The sequence below is a fragment of the Moschus berezovskii genome, chromosome 12, assembly GCF_049115385.1.
Source record: "Moschus berezovskii isolate FMDL1 chromosome 12, NW_MosBer_1.0, whole genome shotgun sequence".
Classification (NCBI taxonomy): domain Eukaryota; kingdom Metazoa; phylum Chordata; class Mammalia; order Artiodactyla; family Moschidae; genus Moschus; species Moschus berezovskii.
The window spans coordinates 97,638,488-97,655,473 of NC_142471.1; the positions used below are offsets into that span (position 1 = coordinate 97,638,488).

Here is a 16,986-nt window from a genome sequence, read left to right on the forward strand (position 1 = left end):
ATATGACCGCAGACTATGATCTAGGATCACTTTAAAATAAATTATTAGAAAAATAGATTGTTAAAAATTATTAGGTATGAATTTTCACCCCAATTCACTTTTCCACCCATGCCCTTTCTGCATTGCCTTTACACAACCCTAGCCAAAGCAGAACGTCTGAGGGATAGAAATGGACCCCTCATTTCACTCATAGAAAGAGAAATAGAAATAAAAATACACAGAGAGCCATTCTTCTGCATCCAGTTGACAAAACCCAAAGGTTAGATGGCACACCATTGTGTGTGTGAAGTGGGGGTCAGGCATCGCGCATGTGGTCAGTGGGGTGCTGCATGCTGCGACCCCTTGGGAAGGGCGATTTACCAATACCTAACAAAGTCACTTCTGCACATATCTTTGATCTAGCAATCCCACGTTTAGGACTACATTCTGAACCCACATTGCAATACTTCAGAAGATTTACCCAAAAGGCAGTTTATTCAGTGAAATTTTTAATAACTAAATACTGAGAACAACTCAAATGTCCCAATTACCAAATGACCTGAGTAGTTTGGAGAACTGATATTTTTGGCTTGGGAAAAAGTAGATTTAGGAACATTGAAGTTAAAAACCCACAGTCCTGAATTTGAATTAGAAGTATTGTTGTAAGCTATAATGTATATACCATATTTACTAAACCTACAACTTTACTGAAAGCCCAGATTAGTCTTTTGAGATCAAGGAAGCTATTGAGGAATACCAAGCTTGGGCTCAGGAGGCACGCCAGAAAGGCGCTGCTAGTCGAGGGCAGGACAGCTGGTGTGGACTGAGAACAGGAACTGCAGCTGGAAGAAATTCATCAAACATCCTAACATCCGTGAGTTCATAATGTCTCTGAGGACAAAACACGCTTCCACTGCAGAGACCCTGCTCCAGGGGCTGCAGCTGAGGACTCAAGGCTTCCTCCCCCGGCTCCTTCCCCAAGGAGTAGGCCCAGTGCCTGCCTAAGTGGGGGTGAGGCCGTCTGAGTGCAGGGCGCTCTCTTGCCCAGCGCCCTCTTGGCGGGCAGGCTCCACCTTGGCACCACTGAGGGTGCTGGGCCGCTGGTCACTTCCCCCGCTGTGGGGCAGTGGTTCTCTCCAGGAAAGATGGTGGAGAGGACCCCAGGCCAGTGCCCTACTGCCGAGCTCCTGGAGCAGGGGTGTCACGGAAACGTCTGCCATTGTCCTCCCTGCCGGCTCCAAAGTCACAGCTCAGACACTGTGGGGGCAGGGGGATAAGCAAATCAGCGCAACAGATCGCTCCTAATCTCTTCCTGGAGGACTGACTCTGCAACAGACTGGAGTTCAAGCCCAAGTTCTCAAGTTTCATGAGGCGATGGTGGACACTCAGGTGGAGACTCGAGATAAGGCTAAGCTGGAGGCTGGTTCACAGGAGGGAACCAGGGAATAAGAAAACCAGGGGAGCTCTCATAGGGTGGGAACATGAAACACCAATGCAGAAAAGATTGTGTCAGATAGCACATATTAATGCATATATATGGAATCCAGAAAAATGGTCCAGATGAACCTATTTCCAGGGCAGAAATAGGCACAGACGTACAGAACAGGCTTATGGGAATGGGGGGAGGAGAGGGCGTGATGAACCGAGGGAGTAGCGTTGACTTGTGTGTACTGTGATGTGTCAATAGCTAGCAGGAAGCTGCTGTGTAGCAGAGAGCTCAGTCTGTGCTCTGCAATGACCAAGGGGGCGGGATGGGAAGGCTCAAGAGGGAGGGGTCTGTGTATACTCAGAGCTGGTCCACTGTTGTCGTACAGCAGAAACTAACAGCATTATAAAGCAATTATACTCCAGTTTAAAAAGAGAGACTGTGTCAGACAGGCCGCAATTGGATTGGATAAGTTGTAGAGGAATTTATGCCCAGGGGATTGTTGAAATCAGTAGAGCAATCAGCTGACAATTCAGTTCAGTCGTTCAGTCGTGTCCAGCTCTGCGACCCCATGGACTGCAGCACGCCAGACTTCCCTGTTCATCACCAACTCCCAGAGTTTGCTCAAACTCATGTTTATAGTATTGGTGATGCCATCCAACCACCTCATCCTCTGTCGTCCCCTTTCGTCCTGCCTTCTATCTTTCCCAGCATCAGGGTCTTTTTCTATGACTTAGTTCTTCGCATCAGGTAGCCAAAGTATCAGGGTTTCAGCTTCAGCATCAGTCCTTCCAATGAATATTCAGGACTGATTTTGTTTACCATTGACTGGTTTGATCTCCTTGCAGTCCAAGGGACTCAAGTCTTCTCCAACACCACAGTTCAAAAGCATCAATTCTTTGGCGCTCAGCCTTCTTTATGGTCCAACTCTCACATCCATATGTGATGACTGGAAAAACCATAGCTTTGACTGGACAGATCTTTGTTGGCAAAGTGATGTCTCTGCTTTTAATCTGCTGTCTAGGTTTTCATAGCTTTTCTTCCAAGGAGCAAGCACCTTTTAATTTCATGGCTGCATCACCGTCTGCAGTGATTTTGGAGCCCCCAAAATAAAGTCTGTCACTGTTTCCATTGTTAACCCATCTATTTGCATGAAGTGATGGGACCAGATGCCATGATTTTTGTTTTTTGAATGTTGAGTGTTAGCCAGCTTTTTCACTCTCCTCTTTCACCTTCATCAAGACATTATTTAGTTCCTCTTCACTTTCTGCCATAAGGGTGATGTCATCTGCATATGTGAGGTTATTGATATTTCTCCCGGTGATCTTGATTCCAATTTGTGCTTCATCCAGCATGGCATTTCGCATAATGTACTCTGCATATAAGTTAAATAAGCAAGGTGACAATATACATCCTCGAAGTACTCTTCTCCCAGTTTGGAACCAGTCTGTTGTTCCGTATCTGGTTCTAACTGTTGCTTCCTGACCTGCATACTGATTTCTCAAGAGGCAGGGCAGGTGGTCTGGTATTCCCATCTCTTGAAGAATTTTCCACAGTTTGTTGTGATCCACACAGTCAAAGCTTTGTCACAGTCAATAAAGCAGAAGTAGATGTTCTCCCAACAACAGAATGGGAAAGACTAGAGATCTCTTCAAGAAAATTAGAGATACCAAGGGAACATTTCATGCAAACATGGGCAAAATAAAGGACAGAAACAGGATGGACCTGAGAGAAGCAGAAGATATTAAGAAGGAGATATTAAGAAGGGGTGGCAAGAATACACAGAAAACTGTACAAAAAAGATCTTCATGATCCAGATAACTGCGATGGTTATCACTCACCTAGAGCCAGACATCCTGGAACGTGAAGTCAAGTGGGCCTTAGAAAGCATCACTACGAACAAAGCTAATGGAGGTGATGGAATTCCAGCTGAGCTATTTCAAACCCTAAAAGACGATGCTGTGAAAGTGCTGCACTCCATATGCCAACAAATTTGGAAAACTCAGCAGTGGTCACAGGACTGGAAAAGGTCAGTCTTCATTCCAATCCCAAAGAAAGGCAATGCCAAAGAATGCTCAAACTACCACACAATTGCACTCATCTCACACACTAGTAAAAGTAATGCTCAAATTCTCCAAGCCAGGCTTCAACAGTACATGAACCGAGAACTTCCAGATGTTCAAGTCGCATTTAGAAAAGGCAGAGGAACCAGAGATCAAATTGCCAACAACCACTGGATCATAGAAAAAGCAAGAGAGTTCCAGAAAAGCATCTGCTTCAGCAATTGGTGGAGTTTAACAGTGGAGTGTGGCCCCAGGGCTGTGTCTCCCTCAGCACAGCACTCACCACTGGCGGGGGTGGGGGGTGACAGGGTGTGTGTACAGCAGACAGTCTTCCCTGAAATAATCCAACCAGTCACCAGAAAAACAAATAATAAGGCCCAGGTGAATAACCTCAGATATGCAGATGACACCACACTCATGACAGAAAGTGAAGAGGAACTAAAAAGCCTCTTGATGAAAGTGAAAGAGGAGAGTGAAAAAGTTGGCTTAAAGCTCAACATTCAGAAAACTAAGATCATGGCATCTGGTCCCATCACTTCATGGCAAATAGATGGGGAAACAGTGGAAACAGTGTCAGACTTCATTTTTTCGGCTCCAAAATCACTGCAGATGGTGATTGCAGCCATGAAATTAAAAGACGCTTACTCCTTGGAAGGAAAGTTATGACCAACCTAGATAGCATATTAAAAAGCAGAGATATTACAACAAAGGTCCATCTATTCAAGGCTATGATTTTTCCAGTGGTCATGTATGGATGTGAGAGTTGTACTCTGAAGAAAGCTGAGTGCCAGAGAATTGATGCTTTTGAACTGGGTTGCTGGAAAAGACTCTTGCAAGTCCCTTGGACTGCAAGGAGATCCAACCAGTCCATCCTAAAGGAGACCAGTCCTGGGTGTTCATTGGAAGGACTGATGCTGAGGCTGAAACTCCAATACTTTGGCCACCTCATATGAAGAGCTGACTCATTGGAAAAGACCCTGATGCTGGGAGGGAGTGGGGGCAGGAGAAGGGGACAACAGAGGATGAGATGGCTGGATGGCATCACCGACTCGATGCACAAGAGTTTGGGTGAACTCCAGGAGTTGGTGATGGACAGGGAGGCCTGGCGTGCTGCGACTCATGGGGTCACAAACAGTCGGACACGACTGAGTGACTGAACTGAACTGATACCACTCTAATGACAGAAAGTAAAGAGGAACTAAAGAGCATCTTGATGAAGGTGAAATAGGAGAGTGAAAAGGCTGGCTTAAAATTCAACATTCAAAAAACTAAAATCATGGCATCCAGTCCCATCACTTTATGGCAAATAGATGGGGAAACAGTGGAAACAGTGACAGATTTTATTTTCCTGGGCTCCAAAATCACTGCTGACAGGCACTGCAGTCATGAAAGTAAAAGATGCCTTATCTTTGGAGGAAAAGCTATGACAGATCTTGACAGCATATTAAAAAGTAGAGACATCACTTTGCTGACAAAGATCTGTATAGTCAAAGGTATAGTTTCCCCAAGAGTCATTTAGGCATGTGAGATTTTGACCATAAAGAAGGCTGAGTGCCAAAGAATTGATATACTCAAATTATGGTGTTCGAGAAGACTCTTGAGAGTCCCTTGGATAGAAAGTTCAAACTAGTGAATCCAAAAGGAAATCAACCCTGAATATTTATTGGAAGGACTGATACTGAAGCTGAAACTCCAACACTTTGGCCATCTGATGGGAAGAGCCAACTCATTGGAAAAGACCCTGATGCTAGGAAAGATTAAGGGTAAGAGGAAAAGGGAACACAGAGGATGAGATGGTTGGATGGCATCACCAACTTAATGGACATGAGTTTGAGGAATCTCTAGGAGATAGTAAAGGACAGGGAAGCCTGTGTGTTGCAGTTCATCTGGTTGCAAAGATTTGGACACAACTTAGTGACTGAGGATCAAATACCATGAAAGCTATAGAACACTGTTCAGATAAAGAAGAGTTAAATAATTAGAAAAACATCTCATGCATGATTAACTTAACATTGTTAAAATGGAAATATTCCCTAAAATATTCCCTGATTTATAGATTCAATGCACTCTATCAGAAACCTAGCGGATTTCTTTGCAGAGATTGACAATCTGGTTCTACAATTCATATGCAATTGCAAGGAGCCCAGAATAGGTCATTCTTGTTCTTGAAAGAAGAGCAAATAGGAAGGTTTCAAAACTTACTACAAAGCAACAGTAATCCAGACACTGGTACTGGCAGAGGATAAATATACAGATCAATGGACTAGAACTGCAGGTCCAGAAATAAACCCACACACCTACGGTCAAGCGATGTTTGAGGGCATGCAAAGACAACAGGGACAGAGTAGTCTTTTCAACGAAAGATTCTTAAGTATGTCACCACGAGCAGGAGCCAGGACCTCCCTGGCGATCCAGTGGCTAAAAACTTCTTGCTCCCAGTACAGGGTGCTCCGGGCTGGTCCTGCAACTCAGAGTTTGCATGCCACGACTAGAGATCCCACAGGCTGCAATTAGAGGCCCTGCAACTAAAACCTGGCCCAGCCAAATCAATTTTTTTTTTAAGTGCAAGTAACAAAATTAAAAATAGCTACAATGGGTTTAATCAAATTAAAATATTTTGTACTTCAAAAGACACTGTCAAGAAAGTGGAAAGACAACCCACATAATGGAAGAAAACATTTGCAAATTCTGTATCTGATGAGGGTTTAATATCCCGAGAATACAAAGAATGCTTAAAATGCTCAACACAAAAAAAAACCCCAACTGAAAACTAGGCAAAGGACTTGAGCAGATGTTTCTCTAAAGAAAAGATATGAATGGCAAATGAGCACATAAGAAGATGGTGTCACTAGTAAACCCAGATTACAGCCTGAGGCTTCACATTCGCTGACTGCAATCACAGTGTCAGATAGGAACAAGTGTTGGATGTGACAGGGAGAAGCTAGACTTTCCGCTGTAATTCACCACGTTAACAAATTCAAGGGAGAAGCAACTGATCACCCAAATACGTGCCGAAAAAGCATTTAACAAAGTGCAGCCTTTACTGATACTAAAACATCCTATTAACTAGTTGGAAATGTAGGGCACTTGAAAAACCCCTGCACACATCATGGTTATGATGAAATGTTAAAAGTATTTGCTTTAGAAAGCAAGAGTGAGACAAAGATGCCCCTTCTGGAAACTTCCGTCCACACTCACACTGCAGGCTCTAGCCAGCCCGTAAGGCAGGAGAAAAGTGAGCGATGTGTATGGCTGTGTTTTGTTTCAGCTCCGTTTAATGGAAATTAAATCTGCCTGCTTCAGGTCCTGGGCGCTGCCCCCGGGCCTCTGGGTGCAGCATTCACCACCCCACGTGTGGGCACAGGGGCTCACTGAGGGTAGGCGTGAATACACGGTTTCTCATTCTACAAATTTTCAAAGTCAACCTGGAAAAACAGTGACATCATTCCTTGAATGTTTAAAGGAATAATGCAACTGTTTGGTGTGGTTTTTAAAAACACATGCTTCACACATGCTGAGACATCTCCTGTCTACATTTTACTGCCTCTGAAATTTCGCATCTTATCATCATGGGTCATGCTGGTTAATTTGTTGTATGGTTATTTTTCCTAATTGTCTAATTGATGGAAATACAGCACAACATATAGACTATCGGAAATAGCAAAACTGTGTGTATTTTGTTAATGAGACAACCTTTCTTTAAAAGTCAAATGAAAGTTCCAGAGCTCTGGGTCATCTGGGGAGCATTGTGTACTGTCACACCAGGGACACACGTGTGGTGCGGTCACTCAGAACCACTTCTGAGGGTGTGTGCAGCACTGGCCGGGAGGCCAGCAGAGAGCCTGCCATTGCCCGCTGCTGGCTGCATCCAGAAGCACGTGGCCTCGGGTGATGCAGAAATGGCCTCATTCTTTACCAGGTGGTCATTTTGGCCTTCCAGCCTACGGGGTGAAGTGTCGCCTTGGTACTGTCTCTTGTAGTGACAGGCTTCATGCTCACAAGAGCAAATGTGATATTGCCCACATGCTCTGGCAGGCCCCACAGCCCCATCCCAGCGCAGGAAGCGCCAGTGTTGGAGGAGCCCCTTGAGGAGCTCTCTGTCCTCTGGCAACTGCTATCTGTGATCACTCAAGATTCACAGTCAGACGGTGCGGCCCCTCCCCTGGAAGTCCTGAAGCAAGACAGAGCCAGCGGCACCCTCTCAGGGGTCCATAGGCACAGTGCCTGCGACCTGGGGTCCATGCCTGGAGTGGGCTGGGGGCGTCACCCCAGACACAGAGGAGGTCAGGCTGGTTCAGGGACCAGCAGGGGCCCTGGAGCTGACTGGGTGCCAGGAGGGACCCTGGGGCGCAGCCTGATCCCACCAAGGCAGCAGAGGTGCCACTGCCGTGGGAGCCTGACACTCGGGCTTGGAGAGCAGGTCATGAGCTGGGGTCCTCCACGGCCCTACCTTCCGCACTCTGCACCTCCAGGGGTCGCCCAGAGCCCACACCTTTGCAGAATTCTGCTCACCCTCTGTCTCTGGATCAGAGGGCCCCTGTACCTCCAAAGAGGCGTGGTCTGCCTTGAACTGCTCTCCTGTCCCTCTGTCCAGGGGGTGCCCCACGGGAGGGCTGCTATCTGCAAACCCGATGACAGGGTGCCAGCAGGCAGTGAGGGGGCAGGGCGCTGGAGCTCGGGGCCTTCCACGCAGGGTGATGACGGGTGAATCCTCCCACACTGGCTCCAGTGGGCTCCTGACCGCTCGAGGCCTTGGAGACACAGTGGCCGAGAAGATGGCCACAGTGCCCCCTGGGCCCCAAGACCTGGCCCAGAGCGTTCAGGGGCCCAAGGAGAAGTCCACGGGCGAACTGCCCTCTCCCGTCCTGGGCAGGACCCTATTCTAGAACCAAGGAACAGTCTTGGTAAGTCTGCTTCACCCTTGCCCAGCAAGGGCACCTAGCTGGTGGGCTCTGGGCCCCACGGAGCCTCAGTCACCCTCCGGTAGTCTGGGTGTCAAGCCCTGAGTCAGACAAAAGACTCTGACCACCTCTGTGGGGACCAGAGCGGTGAGGCCCCCCCAGGGGGGTCTTGGTAAGAACCGGATATGGAGCTGGAGCAAACCAATGCAGCCGGCTCCTCCAAAAAGGATGAAGTATTGAGCAGCCTTAGAAAACAGCAGGTGCGCTTCCGTGGGGGCCTGAGCAGCTCCCCGGGCCCCTCAGCCAAGCTCCTTGGTGCAGGGACCCCGCCCGCCTTCTCCACCACATTTCCAGACCACCCCTTGAAAGTCCTGACTGGAGTTGGGTTCCGAGTTTAAACAGCACAGGTTCAGAACTCACTGGTCCACATCAGAGGAGAGATGCGCGGCAACCGACCTCCTCCTCCCATTACCAGGCCTTCATCTCCAGCAGCAGTGCTTCAAGAACTCAGTTAGCTTCTCTCTCAAGTCCTGACTTTGCATTTTTCCAGGAAACCGAGGGAGAATGACTGCTAAACACAGAAGTTAATGCCGCACCATCCTTGCTTCCGGCCCAATAGAACTCCATCTCCTTCCTCTTCTCCAGGCGGCAGGACCCCAGCTCTGCGGTCCTCAGGGAGGGAAGGGCCGGGAATTCCTTCCCCTGTGGGCGCCCGCAGCCCAGGCGGTCTGCAGCCCGGGTCCCCGCTCCAGACCCGAGGGTCAGCTCGTCTTCTCACCTGGCGCCTGGGCTCCTGCTTCGTAAACTAACTCAGCATGTTCTCCAGAGGCAGTGAGAGGCTAAGGACCAGGTCTCCGGTCACTAGCCGTCCCGTGCGGTCGTTGGGAAGTTCCTGAACGCAGGCTCCGCCGGTCCTGCTGCGGGTGCGCCTCACACCACCCACCGCCGTCCCCCTCCGCCTGCGTCCTCGCGGAAGCCAAGAGGCCCCGCCAGGCCCGCGCCCTGCGCCCCCGCCCCGCGACCCCGGCCCCGCGGACCCCGCCCCGTGGTCCTCGCCCCGCCCCCCGAGCCACGGCCCCGCCCCGCCCCGCCCCCGCCCAGCCCCACCCAGCCCCCGCCCCCGCCCCGCGGCCCGAGCCCCGCCCCCGCCCCGCGCCCCGCCAAGGCCGAGGCTCCCAGGCCGGCGGCCGAAGCGTGGGCGCCCGGCGCATCACACACGTTCCCGTAGACAGCACCTCGCCTCTGGTGGAGTAGAGAAAATAAATGAGCGTGGGGAAAATGCCCTAAAATAAGCGTGGACGTTTCCAAGCGGCCACGACGCTGAGAAAGTCCGTTAGTGAAAGCAGCAGGTAAGCGTCTCTTTAGCAACCCCGGCGCCAAACTAGCATTGTCTTGTCTGCTCGGAATCGGCTTCCGGCCGCCGCAGCCAGAAACAACCTACCTGGTTCCCAGCCCCCGCGGCTGCTGGAGGCGGGGCCTCAACGTGCTTTATTGGCTGCTTTGTACACAAGAAGCCCTATTTCGGTCCATTTCGATACTATAAAGCTATGTTCACTGCTTTTCAGGAAAATGTGTACAAAGATGACTTTTTAAAAAGCTTTCAGATATCCGTAAGATACGCAGAGATAGGTCTGTGCATCTATTACAACACTATTAACAGCAACAAAACACAAAAACCGTAAAAACGAGTCAAGAAGCGGACCCCAGACGCCCGCTGCGCACCAGCGGGATCCCGCCTCCTTCCCGGGGGCGGAGGCCCACCGGCCCCGCCCCGCCCTTCCTGCCCGGAGGACCCGCAGCCGCAGGGTCTCGCCGCTCTAGGGCAGGTAATACAGGCCGTAGGCGGCCACGGGCGCGGCGGGGCGCCAGCGGGAAGGGCAGGGAGGACGGGGACAGCAGCGGCCTGGTCGTCAGCTTCAGCTTCTCCAGCTCGGCATCCTGCAGTCGCTTGGCCTTGGCCCGGAGGTTCTGAAACCAGATCTTGACCTGCGTCTCGGAGAGACTCAGGCTGCTGGAGAACGCGGCGCGCTCGGCGACGGACAGGTACTGCTGCAGATTCGTCGTCAGTAGGACTGACCGAATCTGCGCTCCAGCGCCAGCAGCTGCGCGGTGATGAAGGGCGTCCGCGGCTTGCGGTTGCTCTTCTGTTTCCGGAGGGCGCAGGGTGGAGGGCTGGGGGCGCCTGGAGGGAAAGACATCACAAAGCGGGCTCTCGGACGCACTCCGGGATCGCCGCCACGGCCGATTCTGGATGTGAGGCCCGGGTCCATGACCGCGGGCCCCAGGTGAGACGAGAGACCCCCAAAACCTGCGGGGTAATAGAAGCAAGGTACGGGAGGGGGAGGGGGGCAGCGCGCGGAGAGGGGCAAAGTGGACTGTGGCTCTGCTCCCCGGGGAGGAGGGGAACTCTGCGCGCTTGGAAAAGCAAGAAACTTGCGCACCAAGCCTCAGCAAGACCTGAGCGGTGAGCGAGGAGGGGAAGTAGAGGTCAACCTTGGCGGGGACTGTAGGGTGCGCGGCCAGAGAGACTCCGAGACTGGAGGCCCTGGGTCTGCGGTTGCGAGCCCCGCCCCCGGGTAGAGCAGGGTAGGCCTGTTTGGAGGGGACCGGGAGGACAGGGCTCGCACGCCGGAGGGCTTGGGCGGGCTCTGGTGGGCTGGTTTCTTTCTTTGCACTCAGGCCGGCGTGTTGGTGGTTTGGTGGTTTAGTCGCTAAGTCGTGTCCTACTCGTGCGACACCATGGACTGTAGCCCACCAGGCTCCTCTGTCTATGGGATTTTCCAGGCAAGAATACTGGAGTGGGTTGCCATTTCCTTCTCTAGGGGATCTTCCTGACCCAGGAATCGAATCTGGGTCTCCTGCATTGCAGGCAGACTCTTTACCGACTGAGCTACGGCGCGTTCAGTTCTGTTCAGTCGCTCAGTCGCGTCCGATTCTTTGCGACCCCATGAATCACAGCACGCCAGGCCTCCCTGTAGTGGATGGCTATTTCCAAAGTTAGGAACGACAGCTCCTTTCCCGCCCTGGTCCTCCAAGCCCCGGCCGAGCGGGCTCCTCTCTCAGCCCGGGACCACGAGACAGGGCACTTACGTGGGGCGCTCAAAGAAGCGGCCAGCGGGAACCAGGCTCGGGGTTCCGCGGCGCTCCGCGGCCTCTCCTGGGGTTGCAGGGGCGCAACGTGGGGGCAGCAAACCGTGAGACTGCCGGGGATTCAGTGGCGCCTCCTCCCTCGGTGCCCTTTTTATAAAAAGCGGCGCCCCTTTCATACCCATCTGTCCAATCGCCTCAGTGGCTGCTGCCTGGGTCCAGACGCCCATTGATTTCGCTCATCTGGGAGGAGGGGACGGGCAAGGAGGGACAGGGCCCGGCCAGCCTGGTGCACCCCGTCGGTTTCCTAGAGTCCACTGTGGCCGGGCTGGGATGCGGCTGGGGCACCAGGGAACATGAGGAGCTGGCCCCAGCCTCCTCACGCGGAGGAGCCGGTAATGGGCGTGACGGAGTTAAGCCTCGGTCCGGGCGCCTCCCGCAGTGTCCTCGCCCGCCGGCGGCTCGTCCTACTGTGCCACAGCCCGGACCCGGAGCCATCAGCGCGTGACTGCCATGGTCCAGGCACTGTCTCCAAACCCTGGGGGCCACTTTTGACCGACCTTGCGCCCGGACTGGAGACTCTGCTTCCGTCGCCTGGAAGACAGGCCACGGCGCCCTGAACCTGGGTGGCTTTCCAGGCGCCCGTAGCTGGCGGGCGCTCTCCCTGGCATCCCACAGCTTGGCCCCGGGAGTGGCCCGCGGGGTGCGGTGAAGGTCCCAGGGTAGGGCCTGGGGCCGCGGGGGAGACTGAGGCGCCCACGTCTCACACGCCTCCGATGCGGGGCCTGGGACACAAGCAGGGCGCCTCGGGCCACCAGTCGCGGGGTTGGTCACTGGGTGTCAGCCTCTCCCGCTCCGCACTTGCTTGGCCAAATCCTCTGGAAACCCGGGCCCTGGGACCTGGGAAAAGCCCTGCTACTCCGGTTCCAACAGACCCCTGCCGGACCAGGCGAGCTGCTTCCGAGACACCGCGACCAGCTGGAGAGGGATCCCGGACCGGGTTCGAAGAAGGAGCGAAGGTCTGACAGAGACTAGCAGGTATTGGGACTCTTTCTCTGAAACTGGATGGATCTTTGCTTTGGAAACCTTCCTGAGTGCTGCAGACGAGGCACCGCTCTGCAGTCTCTCTGCTAAGGGAAGAAACCCCGCATGCATTTTAGAATAAATCACGAGATCTATTTGCCAGTAACGATTTCATGTCAGAGTAATATCCCTGAACGCAGAAGCAGAAAACTAAATCGACACATGTTTATTTTTGAAAAAGCAAAGTTGTTTAATGAAAACTAGCTTTGGATGATGCTTTGTCCAGTTAAGCTAGAGAAATTCACTCAGGAAGTTTCTCACCATGCAAATTTAGAAGCAAGACTGAAAGTGGCCCTCAGAGCCCTCCGGCCAGGCCTGTGTCTGAGGCTAGACCAGCTCTTTCTGCATTCCAAGGTAAATTGCCCTTTTCTAATGTAATAAAGATGTTCTGAGTTGATTAAAGATAATTGCATCATTAAAGCACTTTCTTTGAAGGCCTCTCTCCTGATAGTTTATCTTTAGCAGGCCACTCACTGGAGCCTTTGGAAAAATTTTAATGAGGATAACAGCCAGCTGCCTGGACCTGCCCCATGTCCACTCAGGATGGCCCAGAGGTGGCATCCAGGTAGATGACGCGGGGCCTGGGCTGTGCCTGGCTGGTTTGGGGTGGGAAGGAGCTGTGGGCCAAGTACTGGTGCCAACCTTCAGGAGGTCTTCCTGGAGGCATCTGGACTGGTGTGTCTCCCTCCCAGCAAGGCGAGCCAGTGCTGACAACGCTCCTGCCCGGCCCGGCTCCAGAAGGGGTGGAGGATGGAGGAGAGCCCCTGGGCATGGACGTCAAAGCCCAGACCGCAGCACCGAGCATGAACAGGCTCCGGCATGGTGGCCTCTCCAGCCCCACTGGGCCCTGGGATGGGAGGTGGGCAGGGGTGGTGGGTGTGAGAAGGACGGGATCCCATTTCTGTCAACGTGAGGGCTTTGGGCACAGAAGCCTAGACCCAGCTGTAGGAGCCTGGGCACTCTCTAGTCACCAGAAGAGATGAAGCTGCTTGCGGGCGCCTGGCTTCCCAGTGGCCCAGGAGCAGGCCAGGCAAGCCTGTTGTGTGCACAGGAGAGCAGGCCCAGCTCCGGCAGTGGCCTCTCTTGAGGCTTTCATCCCGAAAGGCCGGGGCCACTCTCCTTCTCAAAGGCATCTGTGTTGGAGCCTTTGACTTTTTCCTTCTCAACTTACTGGAAAATTGCTCCAAACACAAGTGGTACTTTCCATGACTCTGGCCAGAAGAGGGCTAGATGACACGAGCTCCAGCAGCCGGTGAGTGTGATGAGGGAGAGGCCGCCGGCCAGGAGGTCCGTCTCCCCAGGTGGATGCTTGGGCATCACTCAGGAGAGGACCTGCTCCAGGTGGGATGAGGCCCATGAGATGGGGAAGGCTCAGGCGAGGGTGGGGGCTGAGGAGAGAAAGCCCCGGGACTCATCCTGAGACCCCGTCACTTCAAGGTGTCTCCCCACGTCTTCCCTTTTCTCCTGTTTCCGTCTAACTTCTCTGCCAATTCACCTTCATGCTTACTCTTACATGCAGGGCTTTGAAACTTGGGCACACCTCCTGGCAAGAGAAACCAGAGGAGGAGCCCATTTTTATCGAGTGACCCTCTGTCCAGAGCAACAAGTGCAGGTAATTTTGTCCGGTACAGAACGACCTCTCCCCTCCCCAGTGTCTGCTGCCTAATCCCCAGGACCCAGCAGTATGTCACGGTATGTGGCAAAGCTGGGATTGAGACTGTTCATCAGCTGCTTTGGGATGGCTAGAGCCTCTTGGAGCATCCAGGTAGACCCAGTATAATCGTGAGGGTCCTCGAGAGGCCAGGGGGGACAGCGTGGGACAGACTGAGCCCGTCACAGCTGGCTTTGGCCATGGCCTCTAGAGGACCCAGAGCCTCCAGCAGGACCCGGCCAGGCTGCTCACACCTGATTTAGCCCAGGGAGACCCACTTGGACTTCTGGCCCCAGGTCTGTGCAGGGGAGTATCTGTGCTGTCTGCAGTCGGGAGATAGTGCCTCTGGACAGTAGGGCACTGGCATCCCCTGCGCGGCACTTATCATCATCCCTGCTATCGTGGGAGAGGAAACAGGCTCTGAGGGAGGCGATTTGGCAGGAGTCCGGCGGGATGGGCCCAGCCCCGAGTCACTGTCAAGTCCATGCTCCTTCCTCTGCATACTGCCTCTGGGGTGGGGGCCTGGCACTGTCTCCATGGGTCAGAGGCACCCGGGAGCCAGGCTCCGTGGCACCTGGGGCCTTGCTGAGGCATCAGCTCTTGCAGAGTCCAGGCCGCGGGCATCCCGAGCCGCCTCCCTTGCTCTGCCTGTCTGGCCCCGTTGCCAAGCCCCCAGGTGGGAAGTGCTCAAGTGCCCTCTGCTGGCAGAGCTGGGAGTCAGACTGTCTGTGCCCAGTGGAGATGGGGCTCTGTCTCCTGGGGGAGCTGGCTGTGGGCATCTTAACTGCAGAGACCGGGTGAGCTGGAGGTCTCAGTGGACACAGGATAGCAGCAGGCCAGGGAAGTCCTGCCTGCACAAACAGGGGGGACCTAGGGATGGGCTTGCGGTGCAGCTCAGGTGTGGGCCCGAGTGTAGGATGGGTGGGAGAGTCCACTAAGCTCCACAGAGAGGATGCTATTTTGGAATTACTGAATTGTAAATATATATATATATATATATATATATATATATATATAATTTTTGAGAGTGAACAACTTTGGAGATGCCTGAAAAAAGGCAGCGCATGGCTGGAAAATAGCAGCATTCAGGAGAAGATGGGGAGGAGTGTAGGATGGTTCTGGAAATAGGAGCCAAGCTGCCACTCCAGGCTTGATGCCCCTTGGCTCCAAGGCCCTGGGGGGACAGTGATTAGACCCAGGGCCTCTGGCCAGTGCTCCAGGGCCATCTGGACAGGGAAGGACCTGGGGTGACCTAAGAAGGCCACAAGAGTCCCCTGGCACCAGCCCTTTGGGCAGCAAAGGCTTATCAGTGCCCTCTATCTCTAGCAACCAGCTCTCAGATTCATTATCTTTATCGTCTCCTGCTTTCTATTTCAGGACTTCCCTGGTGGCTCAGACAGTAAAGCGTCTTGCTTACAATGTGGGAGACCTGAGTTCGATTCCTGGGTCGGGAAGATCCTCTGGAGAAAGCAATGGCAACCCACTCCAGTATTCTTGCCTGGAAAATCCCATGGATGGAGGAGCGTGGTGGGCTACAGTCCATGGGGTTGCAAAGGCTTTCTATTTCATTGATCTTTTTGTTTCCTTAGTTTATGTTTAGTTTGCTCTACTTTTTCGAGTTTCTTAGTGTGGAAACTGTCATGGATTTTTAAACCTTTCTTCTTTTCTGATACAGCCGTCAGCTCTATGAATTTTCCTGTAAGTACTGCTTTGGCGCACCCTATAATTTTGCTGTTTTCATTCTTCCTTCAAAATACTAATTCTCGAGTTCCGGCAGAGAGCGCAGCTAGAAGTGGATCGTGGCCTTGTACCCTGGGGCCCTCCAGGCCCTCCGGCCACTGGTCGGTAGGTGAACTGGGGGGCGCCGGGACATTCTCGGGTGTGTTTTGCAGAGCAGTCGCCGAGGCCGCCAGTTGGCAGGGCCCAAGACTGGAAGCAGCCGCGAACCTCACCCCCCACCCCCACCGCCGCGACCCAATGGCGGCGGCCCCTCCGAGCCAGGATCCTGCCGACCGCCGGGTCTCTTCACCCAGAGCTGCAGGGCTTGGGCTTAGGCGAAGCCTCCGCCTGGCCACCTAGAACGTGGCGCCTCTGGGCGTCGGGCGTGGCAGGACTAGAAGAACGGCGGCCGCCCGAACTCCGCGGAGGGCCGTTAGAGCCTCGGGGCCCAGCAAGGACTGTGGATGCCAGCTCGTCCACCCTTGGGCATTGCGGCCACGCAGACCCGCGACCTGAGGTGACTGCTCTGTCCCAGGTGGACGAGACCTCACCTCGTCCGGACAACGACGGACAAAGGCCTTAACGGGCCCGCAGGGTGAGCGGAGCCGCGGTCGACGACGGGTGGGACGTTAGCGGGCCTTCGGGCGGTGATCGGTGATCGTCGTTCTCCCGAGACCTTGATGTCGGAAGATAGAAATGGTAGAATAACATACCCCTTGTGGCCTACAGAAAGTGCCCGCCGCCCTCTGGGAAGATTTACTGGCCGCTGATTGAAGGCCAGTGTATATAATATGAAAAAGCTGCTCTCAACTTTACCCCCAACCTTTCAAAAGAAAACTTTCGCTACATCTAGGCCTCCTAGATGTAAAGAGGTTGCCGACGTATGATAAAATAGTTAGAAAAATCACGTCTTGTAAATGCCCATTTGTTTAAAAAAAAAAAAAACTATAGAAAAGAAATGTCTTCTGGAAATGACTTTTCGAAATGGAGTTGTTCGATTACCTCTAGAAGCAACTTCCTGAGCCACCGAAGTCCCCGTTTGTTCAGTGGGTTGGAGGACGTGGAATGGAAGACCTT

General features: G+C 53.1%; 1 long non-coding RNA gene across 2 annotated transcripts; it reads left to right on the top strand.

The window, feature by feature from the left end:
- Positions 1-9,530: 9,530 nt before the first annotated feature.
- LOC129555228 (uncharacterized) lies at positions 9,531-16,708 on the top strand. 2 transcript variants are annotated; one of them, XR_016038818.1, is made up of 5 exons: positions 9,531-9,718; positions 12,390-12,494; positions 12,814-12,893; positions 13,002-13,104; positions 13,232-16,708. It is a non-coding gene; the product is annotated as an uncharacterized LOC129555228 (long non-coding RNA). The 2 variants fall into 2 exon arrangements; XR_016038819.1 differs by lacking the exon at positions 9,531-9,718 and adding an exon at positions 9,731-10,195.
- The last annotated feature ends 278 nt before the right edge of the window (positions 16,709-16,986 follow it).